This window comes from Muntiacus reevesi, chromosome 1, assembly GCF_963930625.1.
Source record: "Muntiacus reevesi chromosome 1, mMunRee1.1, whole genome shotgun sequence".
Lineage (NCBI taxonomy): Eukaryota > Metazoa > Chordata > Mammalia > Artiodactyla > Cervidae > Muntiacus > Muntiacus reevesi.
In genome coordinates this window covers 84,588,493-84,603,677 of record NC_089249.1, presented here as the reverse complement: position 1 = coordinate 84,603,677, position 15,185 = coordinate 84,588,493, and the positions used below count along the sequence as shown (strand labels likewise).

Sequence of the window (15,185 nt, the reverse complement as noted above, 5' to 3'; positions counted from 1 at the left end):
GCAGTATCAGCAGAGTGGGGAAGAGCATGATCTCTGGGGAGGCAGGCTGCCTGGGGTCATAGCTCAGCTAGCACTTCCTGACTGAGTGAACTCAGCCTGTTACTGAACCTCTGTGCCTCAGCTTCTTCATCTGGAAAATGGGAACAATAATAGTGTATACCTTATGGGGTTGTTTAATATGTACCTGCTCATTACATGTTACCAATTGTCACCGTCAATATTACCATCAACAATTTGTGGATGTATTCAGTTTGCTTTGTACATTTTTTAAGGAAGGGAAACCTTTCTGGTCTTAGCTGCCTTTCTCTGTTGCCTGGCAATCAGTAAATCATACAGTCATTAAAGGTCAAGCTGACCCTTTATGCAATTCTTGCCTAGAAGGCCTCATTGTATATAGTGAGTCACCACCACATAGACGTGGATGGTGAGTCAGTAGTCTCTTAAGGAGAGGTCAGAAGGTCCCCTGGCTCAAAGTGAGAGGATCCAAACTTAGCTCTGGGGTGCAGAAAGAAACAGGGCACTTTTATGGCTGAGTGGACTTGGGGTGTCATGGAGAACATGTGTTACCCAGATCAGAGGATATAAATGATGGGTAAATGCTGGAGCTTTAAAACCACACAGACCTGAGTCTGATTTCAGCTCCATCTCTATTTTGCTGTGTGACTTCCGGCAAGTTATCTCTCTGTGCTTCATTTTTTGTCATCTGTAAATAGAGATGGTCTTAACAGAAGTGACTTCATGGTATGAATGCTTGGAAAATGCTGAGAATCAAGTAAATACTTAATCCAAAGGAATTATTTTCATTATCATCATGAATGTGAATTGGAACAGACAGTTAAAAGTATCTGCCGTAACGGAGAAAGGGAAAAGGTAGTAGGAACAAGGATGTGTCTGATAGGGTAAGTTTTACGTAGTGACAAGCCATTTAGCTAGTTTTTTTAAAAAAATTATTTATTTATTTATTGGCTGTGCTGGGACTTCTTTTGCTGTGTGGGCTTTTCTCTACTTGTGGTGAGCAAGGGCTAGTCTCTAGATGTGGTGTGCTGGCTTCTCATTGCGGTGGCTTCCCTTGTTATGGAGCACCGGCTCTAGGGCTTGCAGGCTTCAGTAGCTGCTGCCTGTGGACTCTGTAGTTTCGACTCCCCGGCTCTACAACGTAGCTCAATAGTTGTGGTGCACAGTTGCTCCAAGGATCAGAGGTCGAACCCATGTTTCCTGCATTGGCAGGCGGATTCTTTACCTCTGAGCCACCAGGGAAACCTTTAGCTAGTTTTAAATGTAAAAAGTCATAACTTAGTCCTTATTGCACCCCAGCAAAGAAATGAGTGATGTGTTTTCACATAATTTGCATGTTGTAGAGGAAGAGTCAGAGGACTAGAGTATAAGCGACCTTTCTGCAAAACCACAGATCTGGCAGCTCCAGTTAGGAGCTGAGCTCCCATTCAGATCCTGCCTGTAGAAGGGTAACCATCCCAGCTCTAGCAAAGGAGACCTTATCAGGTTCATAAGACTCCACAAGAGGCTAAAATTACGAATGTCACATAATCATCCTGTCCTTCTTCTTGATCTCAACTGGCTCTCCTGATTTCATGCCATCTGCAAATTTGCACATCCTTTGTGCTTCTTTTTGCTCACATTTTATGCCTTCTTTTGCCATCTCATTTACTCGGCATGTTTCAGTCTCTGGGTTTCCATTTTTCTTCTTCCTTTCTCATGCACTGTTTTTTTTTCCTCCCTCCTCTCTTTCTCTTCCCTCCTTTACACCCCCACCTTCCTCCTCCCTCCACACCAATCAAATTCCTGCTTGCTTCTTGCCATATTCATTATTCTACCTCATTCCCCCTTCATTCCTCGAAAACAGCTCAGAGACTCACCCTTCCCCCCTCCAACTCGCAATGCCCACCCTCCATAAATTCCAGCAGCCTGGCAATCAGTAACTTTCGCATCACACTTCACAGCTCTCAGAGTTTACACTACTTGTTACTATTCTCCTTGCTACCGCTCTCTAGGGTTTCTGCAAAAAAAAAAAACACACTTAAAAATATCTTAGGTACAAGTTGAACCCACAGTTAAGTTTACTCGCACATTTACACATTTCCTGGTTTTATTTTAACTAGTGGTTCAGGTTTAGGCTCCATTATGCAGTGAAGAAAGACTAGCTCCATAGGGAACACTTTTTTTTTTTCCTACTATGAAGAAGAAAACCATCTAAACATTTCAACAGAAACCCCAGCCCTGGGTCCACCCACTCTTATCTCCCCACTCCCCCAAGCTGCAGCTGATGGGCCGCGGCTTTTTCCTTTGTGGAGTCATTGATTTCACTGTTTCTGGAGCTCAGACTGCCTCCCAGTGTGTGTCTGTGTGCACACGTGTGTGGCCACTGCTGTTTTTGCAGGGGGCTCACCTCTCTTCTGCCATTTTACCAGGACACAGGAGGCGGTTCTCCGTCTCCCTCTCTTTCTCTCCCTGCCCCCAACTCAGCCTAGGCTTTTTCCTGTCTCTTAACTCCACCAGTGCAGCAGCAACTAGCTGAGCTGCTTGCGTGAGAGAGCGAGAGAGAGAGAGTGTGTGTGTGTGTGTGTGTGTGTGTGTGTGTGTGTGTGTGTGTCTGCCTGCGCAGCTAGGCCAAGCCTGCGAGCCTGCCTGTCACTGGAGAGTTTTAGTTTGCATTCAGAAGAAAGGAGGAGGGGAGGCAAGGAGGGGGGAGGAGAAGGTGGAGGGGGGAGGAGTGGGGGGGCACTGAGAAGGGAGGGAGAATGTCTTGTTTGTGGCTTGTCAGCAATTGCTTGAGACAAGCTTCCATGTGTGAAAGCTACTTGGCATGAATGCCTGGGCTGTACCAAGTGTCACCGCAGCAAGAGGGGGAGTCAGAAGAAAAACAGATCAGACCAGAGCAGACAATAGGCCCCTAAAGTGTTCCCCCTAAGTTGCTTTGATGTTGTCCTAGTGTCTTGATACCAGGAGGCCAGGGATTGCAGGAAAAGGGTCTTTTTTGTCTTCATTCACTTTCCCCCCTCAGTTTCTGAAATGATTCTCCAGAATTTCTCCTCATAAAAAAGGTAAGAGCCCTAACAATTCCTTCTTCTGTGGCAGGCTGGTTCGCCCGTGCCTGGAAGTGGGGGTCTCATTCCTGCGCTGCTCAGGAGGAGCGCTGGGAGCCTGCGATTGGAGCTCTAGCCTTGCCCCTGGAAGTCTTTGCAGGCGCTCCGGGCTGGGGATGGCCCCCTCTTTCTAGGGAACCCCAGTAACACGATCTGCGCCTCTGGGTTGATGGGGGAGAAGGGGTGGATGGAGAGGAATGGGAGGAGGGTGTGAGGTTGGAGGGCGTGAGGGGGGAAAAAAGAGAGAGCAGCCTGAAAGAGAGGCAGAGAAGGGCAGAGCCCTCGTTCAGAGCAGCCCCAGCCAGGAGCCCAAGGAGGGCCTCCTTGCAAGCTTGCGCTGTGCATTCTCAGGCTGAGCAGGGGCCGGCGGGGGCTCCGCCGAGTGCCTGCAGAGATTACACGGAGCTTTGTGTGTGTGCGAGTGTGCCTGTGTGCGTGTGCGTGTGTGTGCACTTCCCACACCCTGCCCTGGCGTGCCTCATCGTGAAGGGGAGGTACCCCCATCCTTAGCACCCCAGCCCAGACTCTCCGGGAGGAAGAGCGGCATGGCAGGCAAGCAGGGAGGCTGAGAGAACTCTGTCGCAAGACGATCCAGAAACTTTTCCCGTCTCAGGGATCTCTCTGGTGGTAGAGACCGTGAAGGAGTTGTGGGCGGCCCCATGCCTCAGTTTCCCCAGCTGTAAAATCCAGAGAGCCGCCTGGGGATGCTGCCCGCCTCTCTGGGATCCGATAAAAACGGAACAGATATCCTTCTGTCTCAAACGCGTTGACAAATCTTCGAGCTAGCAATGCTGTGGCATCACAAAGTAGAAGTGTTATCATTGTTCTTGATCGTCATCATCATGATAATAAAACCATCATTAAGACACCCTGAGACAAATAGACCGGGGAACACAGATCAAGTGTCTGAGCATTTCTAAGGAAACAAAAAGCCTTTTTCCACCTGTTGGCTTCTGTCCTTTTCTCTTGTGTCTTTTCCTTAGATTTATTGGCCGATTTGTACAGAGAATGGGGTGGGAGGGGTTGGGTTTTCCCCTTTTCTCCTCCCTGGTACATATTTTTTTTTTTTTAAAAGAAGGTCAATGTAAGATGCTTGAGAGAGAAAATGTGTCTCCCGTTAAAGGAGTTTTTTCAAGACCTTGTGTTTTCTGGCTCTAGCAGGGCATGCAGACACATCTGTAAACTCTACCTTGGAGATTTAAGATTTTTATTGTGGCTTCTAGAGATTAAATGAGATTTATTTACAAATGCTGTTTATCAGAGAGTAAATATCTTACTGTGTGTGTGTGAGGGTAAGAATGTGAAGGTTGTTTACTCACTGGTGGTTTTGTGGATAAAACCTTTGCTTTTTAAAGTGACATCTTGAGAGATGGGACTAGAGGACTAAAATCAGTGCCTAATATTAATTTAAAATTTTTTTAAGGAAAAAATATGTCTGCTTATTTTCTCAAATTATGGGTTTCCTTTCTTCTGTTCTTACACAGTGATTGTTTCAAGGCTCTCAGTTGTTGCTCTCTCTGAATTCTCTGGGGGAATTTCTCTTTCTTACCTAATTCTAGGTTTTCTGTGACTCTCCTACTTGTCCATAAAAAAAAAAATCTGTAAAAGTCTGAGAGGCTGTGCTTCCTTCCATTCTAACTGCAAATGTTTATCAGACCGACTCCCTGTGATAGCTAGAGATTGAAGCTCTGGTTGAGATTATTTATGTTCTTCCCATTGAGGCCTAGAGAACCTGACTTCTGGGTGTGGAAAAGGATGAAGAGAAGGTATTAACTGGCTTGGATCTGGCAAGAAGTCACCCCCCACCCCAATAACATTTCATTGAACCAGAGCTGAACTTCATATTTTAGAAATTGTTTTCAACTTTGTAAGCAGAAGGTCTTACCATGGTTTGTCTCTGGCAAGATTTCAAGGTCCAGAAATCTTCCTAAAAGGTTAGAATTTCAGAACTGCAAGGGAAAAGAATGATTATTCCTCAAGTTTTAAATGAGGACACAAAAGCCCAGAGAAGATCATCAGTGATCTGAAGGGGCTCAATACAAGTGTGGTTGCATCTGAATCATACCCTGGGGTTCAGAGTGCCCTGCAGGTCAGTTGTTACGCCAGCCGTCCTTTCCTGGCCTCCACATTTGATTTTGTCTGCCCTAGCATTGAGCCAGGCAAAGATGGGCACCTTTTGAAGTTTTGCCTGCTGTACTGAGTTATGGCAGCACACTCAGCCCTGCTCATGGCACAGACGTGGCAAATATGCGTCACAACATGAATTTGCATGAATTCTTATGTGTATTCGTTTGTTTATTCAACTAATATTCAGGGGCACTTGCTATGTGCTGAGCATCTTGCTGAAAACTGAGGATGTGGGAAAGAACAAGGCAGATGCACCTACACTTCTCTCAAAAAACTTGTAGTCTTATTGGTGTAATCAACATGAACCACACAAAGTAGTAATTATAATATTGATAATATACATTGAACGGCTTGCAGATGCTCTAATGCAGAGCATAAAGTTGCATAAGTCATTGACCTGAAGTTTGTAATTAAACATAAACTAACTCTCTTTTTGGCTTTGTGGCTAGGTTATTACCCCTGGCCAACTTCCATTCCCTCGTAACATTTCTACTCACATAGAGTCCAGTGTTTGTAAAGACAGCAGAAAATTCCCTCTTTCTCATTCCCTCCACCCTCCTCCACACAATACAAAAGAGTCACAAATATGTCTGCTAACCCTTTACACATGTACTATTAAATAACTTCATACTCATTGTGAGCCAGCCTATTTAACAGTCATTATCTGGGTGATTCGTATTAGCTATAGCCTCTGTGCGCAGTTAAACCAAATAGGCATTGAGGGGACATGTGTTTAGGGAGACTTGTCTCATTGCACTTGTTCCATAGTTCTTCCAGTTGATACTAAACACTTAGCTGCAGGACACGCCACCATTATTACTGTCATCTTAGAATTCCAAAGACATTTGTGTACAAAATGACTTTTCCCATTCCTACCAACAAGCATACATATCTAAAAGGGGGGGGGGGAATTAAAGCCTCTTCAATGGGTCCACTTTTGGCTGGTTTGTTAAAATCTCACTGGTTTTATGAAGTCAAAGGTAGGAGAATCCCCCCCACCCCCACATTTATGGTCTTGTTTGGAGAGAATATTTTGTTGAAATGCCAGTCATTTCCTTGGAGGCAGATCTGTTAACGCTTATACCACCATTTTCTACATTGTGTCTTTTTCTGGTACTCACAGGTGTTAAGTCTTCAATGTTGTCAATCCATGCTTTTTTAGATTAATTTAGTAGTTTAAAAGGAAGACAGATATGCCCACCCAGACATAAATCATAGGTTTGGTGCCTGTCCTCTGGGAACCCACACAGGTTGTATGGTCAAGCCATGTGAATAAGAGGCATTTCTATGTACCCATTGTTGCTAGGCAGTGAGGTAGTCGACACACGTTGTAGCAACTACCCTTTCCGGAGCTTTGGTAGTCGTCTGCATTTGGCACCTGTGGCCATTGCCTTCTGTAAGCTGTATGACTTCATTTGCAAGTCTTTGATCACTTCCGAGACACTCCCCCCCCCCCCAACTCCATGTTACTCACTGGGGAGCTGCCTCTGGGGGAGGCAGTTTGAGTTGCCTCCGAAGAGTAATCCAAAGAGAGGAGTAATCTGACTGGGGAGTTAAACAGTGAATAAAACAAGAATCTGGTTGGGGAAAACATTTAACAGAGCTAGGGAGCCAGACAACAGTGATCCTGATCATCCTTAACTCTAGAGAAATAAGAATGAAGATTGTGATGATATTTTAAAAAGGTACAGTGGTTGGATACTTGCATAAATAAAAGTGCTAGAACCTCTAGTCCTGATGAAAGAAAAGAAAGTGAAGTCATTCAGTCATATCCGACTCTTTGCGACCCCATGGGCAGTAGCCTGCACCAGGTTCCTCCATCCATGGGATTTACTAGGCAAGAGCACTGGAGTGGGGTGCCGTTTCCTTCTCCAGGGAATCTTCCTGACCCAGGAATTGAACCCAGGTCTCCCACATTGTAGACAGACGCTTTATCGCCTGAGCCACCAGGGAAGTCTTGCTGAAGGTAAAACCAATACAACATGCAAGACATTCCTCAAAAGCCTTAGATACAAATACTGCTTTTGCATGTAGTTTTATTGAAGGGAATTTTGTGTCCTCCCAACCCCCAAGAGACATACATATAAGATGTAAAATGGAAATTTTCTACATTTCTTTTAAGTCTTGACATTTTGATGCAGTTTAAAATGATATCTGCTTAGTCCTCTCTTGTAATTTTTTTTTCTATTTTTGATCACACCATGTGGCATTTGGTATCTTAGTTCCCCACCAGGCGTCGAACCTGTGCCTGCTGCAGTGGAAGCATGGTGTCTTAATCACTAGACCACCAGGGAAGTCCCAGACTTCTCTTGTATTAATAATATTGTTTAGTTAAGTACTGTTGTTGTCCTTATGTTATATTTGAGTAAGGTTATGTAGCTCACCTAAAGACGCACAGGAAAATAAGGGGCAAGATGGCCATCTGATTAAATCTCCCCATTAGACTAAATCTCTTCAAGACTTGAGAAGCAAAGAAGTGAGGGAATCACCATGCTGTTCAGGTCAAAGGTACTGTGTTGACAGGATATTAAGATAGCTGCCTTAGTTTTTTAAATGTATTTATTTAATTTTTGACTGTGTTGAGCCTTCGTTGTATCGTGAGGGCTCTGTTGTTGAAGTACAGGGGCTCAGTTTCCCCATGGTAAGTGGGATCTTAGTTCCCCAACCAGGAATTGAATCACGTCCCCTGCATTGAAAGACAGATTTTTAACCACTGGACCAGCAGGAAAGATCCTGATTGCCTTAGTTTTGGCCCCTTTTTAAAAGACTAAGATTTAGAATGTTGATCAAAAGAGAGGAATTCCCCAATTCAAATTTAATAATTGGGCTTCCCTGGTGGCTCAGATAGTAAAGAATCCACCTGCAGTGCAGGAGACCTGGGAACAATCCCTGGTTTGGGAAGATCCCCTGGAGGAGGGCATGGCAACCCACTCTAGTACTCTTGCCTGGAGAATCCCCATGGACAGAGGAGCTTGGCAGGCTTCAGTCCATGGGGTCGTAAAGAGCTGGACACAACTGAGCAACTAAGCAGACAATTTAATAATTACTTTTTTTTTTTTTTTTTTGTAAAGTACATTGGACCAGTTTCTGGTGTTGGTTTTGCCAATCTATTTCTCTGGACCTCTTATAGAATGAAGTTCTGTACTGTGCTAAGTCACTTCAGTCATGTCTGACTTTTAGCCACCCCATGGACTATAGCCTGCCAAGCTTCTCTGTCCATGGGATTCTCCAGACAAGAATACTGGAGTGGGTTGCCATGCTATCCTCCAGGGGAACTTCCTGACCCAAGGATCGAACCCATGTCTCATGTCTCCTGCATTGGCAGGTGGATTCTTTACCACTAGTGCCACCTGGAAAACCCCTGTAGAATGAAGGGGTTGGACTAAATCCTCTCTAAATTCCCTTTCAGCTCTGTTATTCAGCATTTCTGACTCTGTGAATAGGATCTTCAATGAATCTGGTCTTTTAGTCACCTTACACAATGCCCAATTCAAGAATTATGTTTACCAAAAGGGGAAATGTGAATTTTGTGGGTGTATGAGATTTATTCCTGTACATCCAAACTATGTTGACGTTTTGAAGTGGAAAGCACAATAAGGAAAAGTAGGGTTTTAAGTTATGAATTTCAAGAGAATTTGCCAGTCAGCATGCAGACTCATGTGGAAGGAGACGTAAGAACCATTTTCAAAAGAGGTGCATTTTGACTATGTCTTTCTGTATAATAAGTGTGAATTTAAAATGGCTGAACACTGGGTACATCTCTTAGCTTCACCATTCTCATGCTTTTTCATAGAAATTGTGCTATTCCTTTCTGCTTTATGTTTACATGTTGTTTTGAGGATGCAAGGGACCAATTTAAGCAATTACAGTGTTTATGATACATGCTGCGTGTTTAATGTTATGCTTTTGGGGATGACAGGACTGTTGATGATCTTTATGATATGCAACTCCTGACGGATATTGCTGAAGACTTGCTGATGTGATGACAAATACATAAATAAATGTATGTGTGCATATATATATACATATATATATGTATATATGTATATATATGATATGTTTAGAATGTGAGTAATAAATTGCTTCTAAAGTGAGCCCAAGAGTGGGACAAAAAACGAGAGTAAATGACGTTTTTATTAATCATGTTTTCTATGAGTAATTCCATGCACTGTTCTTTTGAAATTGGTTAAAGGTTTGGAAAGATATAATTGGAAAATTTCACATAGCAGCTTTTAATGCAATTTTTAGAACCCCAGAGTAAGTTCTTCTGCCATATTTTAGAAATATCATCTTGGCTTGTTGCAAGAGTGACCAGTTCAAGGCTGCTTTGACAATTAGTAAATCACTGACTCTCTTTGAATTGGTCTTATTTTCTGTCTGAAAAAAAATAGTGTATAAGATATAATTGCTTTATAACTGGAGAAGAGAATTTTGAAAGCAACATATAGTAATTTTTTTCACTTATATTGTTCTTTTATTTTTTGGTTGCTTAAAATTTCTGATTTGGGGTATTTTGCTTAATCTTACACATCAACCCTTAGAAGTAGATATATAAGAGAAAGGCATTATTGACTTTAAAGATGGAAAAACAGAAATAGGTTTGTGGAATAGTATAATGATATGCCTTTTAGAATATAAGAATATACTCTGTAGAAATATGTGAAATGTTTGTTTATTGGTAAGTGTTAAATGATTATGGGAAATAATATTCTACATATTATTGTGGTCAACTAATTTTTAATAATATAAATGATTATCAAAACTATTTTTATGCTATTCACTTGAAGATTCAAAATGCCTCTAATGTAAAGTTTTGGAGAACTTTAGTGATTTCCATGAAATCCAGAATCACTCTTTTTCTTGAAAAATTAATGCACAAATTCAAAATTAACAATAATGTAATGACAGTTGAAAGAAGTCAAGCCATCATTTGCTCAGAAGAGAAACTTGTGAATCTTGAGGTAGCTTTGTCTTGCCTAACACTAGATCTATTGGACTGTCTATTATCCTTGGGGCTTGTGTAGTTAGTACATGTTTGAGGATGAAAGCTTTGCAGAGGGTCTGTGGACAAGGGACTTTTTGAATGCAGGTCCAGGACACACTTACCCTAAGGATGCCTGGAGTGGTGAATTATTGTATAGAAATCCATGAAATACTGGGCTGTTTAAGACAACCATACTCTAAAGAATGCAGAATTTTAGTTCTTGTACCAGTTCCCAGGTCTTCTGCCTTGTCTTTTCCAAGCCAAATGCCGCTGCTCCTTCAAGATCATCCTGGCTATTTCTTCTGGAAAGTTCCTTAGTGTCTAAGGAACACAGCACCCTACCTCCTTTCCTGGACTGGTCATGTTCTTATGGCCCTCCTCACACTGCAATGGAATGATCTGGCCTCTACTCTGGGCTGTGGTCCCATCAGGGACTGGGGCCGTCTTTGGTTTTTGTACCCCTAATGCCTAACTTAGGGTGAAACAGCAGATGATCCATAAATGTTGTTGAATGGATAAACGTTTTTACTGTATACAGAAAGAATGACAGGTAAAAAGCTTAGATTGTATAACTTTATGTCTCAAGTTTAAAAAACAGGAAATTTCTTATATTAGAGTATTCACTCTTCTTCTTGTTTGCAAGTAAATTACACATTCATAATGAAGTATTTTTCTACCCTTGAACGTTCCTATTTCTTATGTCCAGTTTTTCTCCCCTAAAGCTTTTTTGTCATGTTTCCTACCCTTGAACCTTGTGCTTCCCTTACTTAAGAGTTTATTTTTTTATATCAAAGCATGTGTGCTCAGTCACTTCAGTTGTGTCCTACTCTTTGTGACCCTATGGACTGTAGCCGAACAGTCTCCTCTGTCCATGGGGTTCTCCAGGCAAGAATACTAGAGTGGGATGTCCTGCCCTTCTCCAGGGGATCTTCCCAACCCAGGGATCGAACTTGCGTCTCCTGCATTGCAGGTGGATACTTTACCCACTGAGCCACCTGGGAAGCCCTTATGTCAAGGAATCCCTTATGACAAATGAGTTGGTGAAGTTTGTCTTAATAGTAGTAGCTGAAGAGACGCTTATTCTACCTCAGTACACGGAAAATAGAGAGATATTTGGGGAAGTCAGGACAATCAGAGGATAGTGAGGTAGATGACTGTCTTCCAGGAAACTGTAGTTGTGACCCATCTGAAACAAAGAAGGGGAATAGTACAATCTAACTTTTCTAAAAAGGTTTTTAAGTGCTGAACCCTCTAACAAAGGCATACTGGTTGCAAAGAACTGGACCACTGAAGTTTCCTCAAGAAAAGGGATTTTCATTGTGAGGATGCTCACAGATGGAACCTGAAATTAGAACTGGAAATCCCTGAGCTAAACTCTAGGCACCACCTTCTGTCTTCCATCAGTCCTATCCTCTCAGGGTGTGTTTGCTTTTCTTAAGCTCCGTTTGTTGCCTTCCTTGAGCTCCTTTTGCTGCCTGCTGGTTTGGTCTTCTAACGTTATTCTGAATAATCACTCTCAATCTCATAGCTTTTGTTTACACCCAATTGTTGCTTCTTTAACTTGCCAAGTAACCCCCATGTCGAGAACCCTACACCCTTTCTCCCTTACTTCCTTCATGGCTTCTTCCCCAGGGCTTCTGTCCTTGTATTCCTTCATTTGTAGTGTTCCCTGTGAATTGCTTCATTCTCTCAGAATTCCCTAATTTAGATTCCCAAGAAAGAATCCAACTGAGCCTTTCATTGCCCTGTCTTATAGGACTCTAACCAGTTTAGGATTGGAGTTGCCCACAGATCAGAAGTGCACCTTTAGTTCAGGATGCTGTGGCAGAGGGTAGTCGGTAGAAACAGGTGGGTTGTCAGTCAGTATAAAACTGGATTGCCTTTTAGTAGGAACTAAGGAATGCTCAAACTACCACACAATTGCACTCATCTCACACGCTAGTAAAGTAATACTCAAAATTCTCCAACCCAGGCTTCAGCAATACGTGAACCGTGAACTTCCAGATGTTCAAGCTGGTTTTAGAAAAGGCAGAGGAACCAGATATCAAATTGCCAATATCTGCTGGATCATCGAAAAAGCAAGAGAGTTCCAGAAAAACATCTATTTCTGCTTTATTGACTATGCCAAAGCCTTCGACTGTATGGATCACGATAAACTGTGGAAGATTCTGAAAGAGATGGGAATACCAGACCACCTGACCTGCCTCTGGTGAAACCTGTATGCAGGTCAGGAAGCAACAGTTAGAACTGTACATGGAACCGCAGACTGGTTCCAAATAGGAAAAGGAGTACGTCAAGGCTGTATACTGTCACCCTGGTTATTTAACTTCTATGCAGAGTACATCATGAGAAATGCTGAGCTGGAAAAAGCACAAGCTGGAATCAAGATTGCCAGGAGAAATATCAATAACCTCAGATATGCAGATAACACCACCCTTATGGCAGAAAGTAAAGAGGAACTAAAAAGCCTCTTGATGAAAGTGAAAGAGCAGAGTGAAAAAGTTGGCTAAAGCTCAACATTCAGAAAACTAAGATCATGGCATCTGGTCCCATCACGTCATGGCAAATAGATGGGGAACCAGTGGAAGCAGTGTAAGATTTTATTGTTTTGGGCTCCAAAATCACTGCAGATGGTGATAGCAGCCATGAAATTAAAGGACGCTTACTCCTTGGAAGGAAAGTTATGACCAACCTAGATAGCAAATATTAAAAAGCAGAGACGTTACTTTGCCAACAAAGGTCCGTCTAGTCAAGGTTATGGTTATTCCAGTGGTCATGTATGGATGTGAGAGTTGGACTGTGAGGAAAGCTGAGTGCCGAAAAATTGATGCTTTTGAACTATGGTGTTGGAGAAGACTCTTGAGAGTCCCTTGGACTGCAGGGAGATCCAACCAGTCCATCCTAAAGGAGATCAGTCCTGGGTGTTCATTGGAAGGACTGATGCTGAAGCTGAAACTCCAGTACTTTGGCCAATACTTCTCAACTCATGAGAAGAGGTGATTCATTGGAAAAGACCCTGATGCTGGGAGGGATTGGGGGCAGGAGGAGAAGGGGACGACAGAGGATGAGATGGCTGGATGGCATCACCAACTCGATGGACATGAGTTTGAGTAAACTCCGGGAGTTGCTGATGGACAGGGAGGCCTGGCGTGCTGCGATTCATGGGGTCGCAAAGAGTCGGACACAACTGACTGAACTGAACTGAACTGAACTGAACTGAAGGAAGGGCCATCTTCCCTTCCATATAGCTCACAACAAATATACTTGACGTATCTATTATGAGGCCATTAGGGAAGTCTGAGAAATTAAGGATAACCAGATTATTAAAAATTAAAATGTTTCATGGATGACGATTAGTATAACTGAGATAAGAAGACCGTGGGAACAAATAGCAACTTTATAACCAGGAAAGAAATTGGGAGAGGGAAGTGTATTAGAGTTAGTTCTTAGATGAGTGGCACCATTTCATACATTTATTCAAGAATGAAGGTAGATAAATAGTGAAAGTGAGACTATATTGACATGAATCCCAGAGGCTAGTTTAAAAAACAAGCATAAGCCTGGAATTGAGGCCCAGAATGAGAATAAATAGGAATACTAAGCTTTTTAGGGAGTTTCTGCCTATCCTTTCTTCCTGTATTTTATACCTCTTCTTCTCTGTTCTGTACTTGATCCCTCTTAACTTTAGCTTCTGGAACCATCTGTCATGAATTAGTGATGTGACCTTGGGCTGGTTATTTATTGTCTCTTGAACTCAATTTATTCATCTGTAAAATAGGGCTAATGATTATTATTTCAATAGCTTATTATATGAATTAAATTAGATTGCATAATATATTTAAAGTGACTGGTACACATTACTTAGAATGTCATAGGTGCTCAGTCAGTTGTAGCACAAAGGAAGGAAAGAATTGACTAAACAATGTTCTGAGCAAAATTTTGCTTGTCATATCATTTATTCCTTGTAATAATCCCACAAGACTTATATTATTTCTACTTTTTCTTTTATTGAGGTACAAGTACAGTAGTATATAGTTCATGTGTTATTTCTACTTTATGAGTGAGAATACCCTAATAGTATTTAATTGGTATTTGCTATGAGAAAAGCACTGAGCTAAACCCTTTCTTGTGTTGTCATATTTGAACCAAGATAGATACTGTTCGTGTCTTCATCTCCTAGACGAGGAAACTGAGGTCTAGATAGTTTAACTTGCCCCAAGTCATACATCTAGGAAGTGATAATCAGAGCTTGGGTGTAAGTTCATCTGAACCTAGGCCAGTCTGACTGAAGTTTTCCAAAGTCACAGAATCGACGAATGTGAGTATGACTGAGTCAAGACTGAGGTCTTGGTTAGGCCAGTAATTCTGTAGTTCACCACCAGAGCTACACGCTGATGAAGAATAGTGGTAGCTGTACACACACTTGTGCTGCATCTGAATCTGAGTGCCATGACTGGACTGCAAGGGCAAACTTTGGAAAGGGTACAAAGGGAAATTTTTTTTAAATAATTGAAATATGTTAAAATAAGTTCTCTCAGACCTGCTGAAATGATTTAACAAACATGTGTTGGAAATGTCTATTGTGTGTCAGGCAATGAAAAATAGGCTTGGCACTGTGGAAATGCAAGATGAGGAAGGCTGACTCCCTGCCTTTAAGGTGCTTTCGTTCTGGTGGATGGAGATAGATACTCACCCAGCCGTGATAAAGCAGAGGACAACAGATGAAAAAACAATGGAGTTAAGAGAGAACATCAACTTGGTGGTGAAGGGTATGTTGGTGGAAGGAACTTGGGAAATCTTCATGATGAAGATGGCATTTGCAATGGTTTTTGAGGGGACAAATATGGAAGTGCTGCCTTCTATTGTTTTCTTTTTCTTCACACCAAGGATTTCATAAAGCGTGGTATAAAGAAGATAACTACTGTGGTAATATATGGCTAGATAATAGGATTTCAAAGAGTAAATTCTTTGAC

General features: G+C 42.2%; 1 protein-coding gene across 2 annotated transcripts in view; it reads left to right on the top strand.

The window, feature by feature from the left end:
* Window positions 1-2,872: 2,872 nt before the first annotated feature.
* The window catches only part of LOC136146659 (uncharacterized), a 78,090-nt gene continuing 65,777 nt past the window's right edge, over window positions 2,873-15,185 (top strand). For both annotated transcript variants that reach the window (XM_065905688.1, XM_065905660.1), the window contains exon 1: window positions 2,873-3,059. The gene's annotated coding sequence lies outside the window, so the exon portion shown is untranslated. The remainder of the gene's footprint in view (window positions 3,060-15,185) is intronic.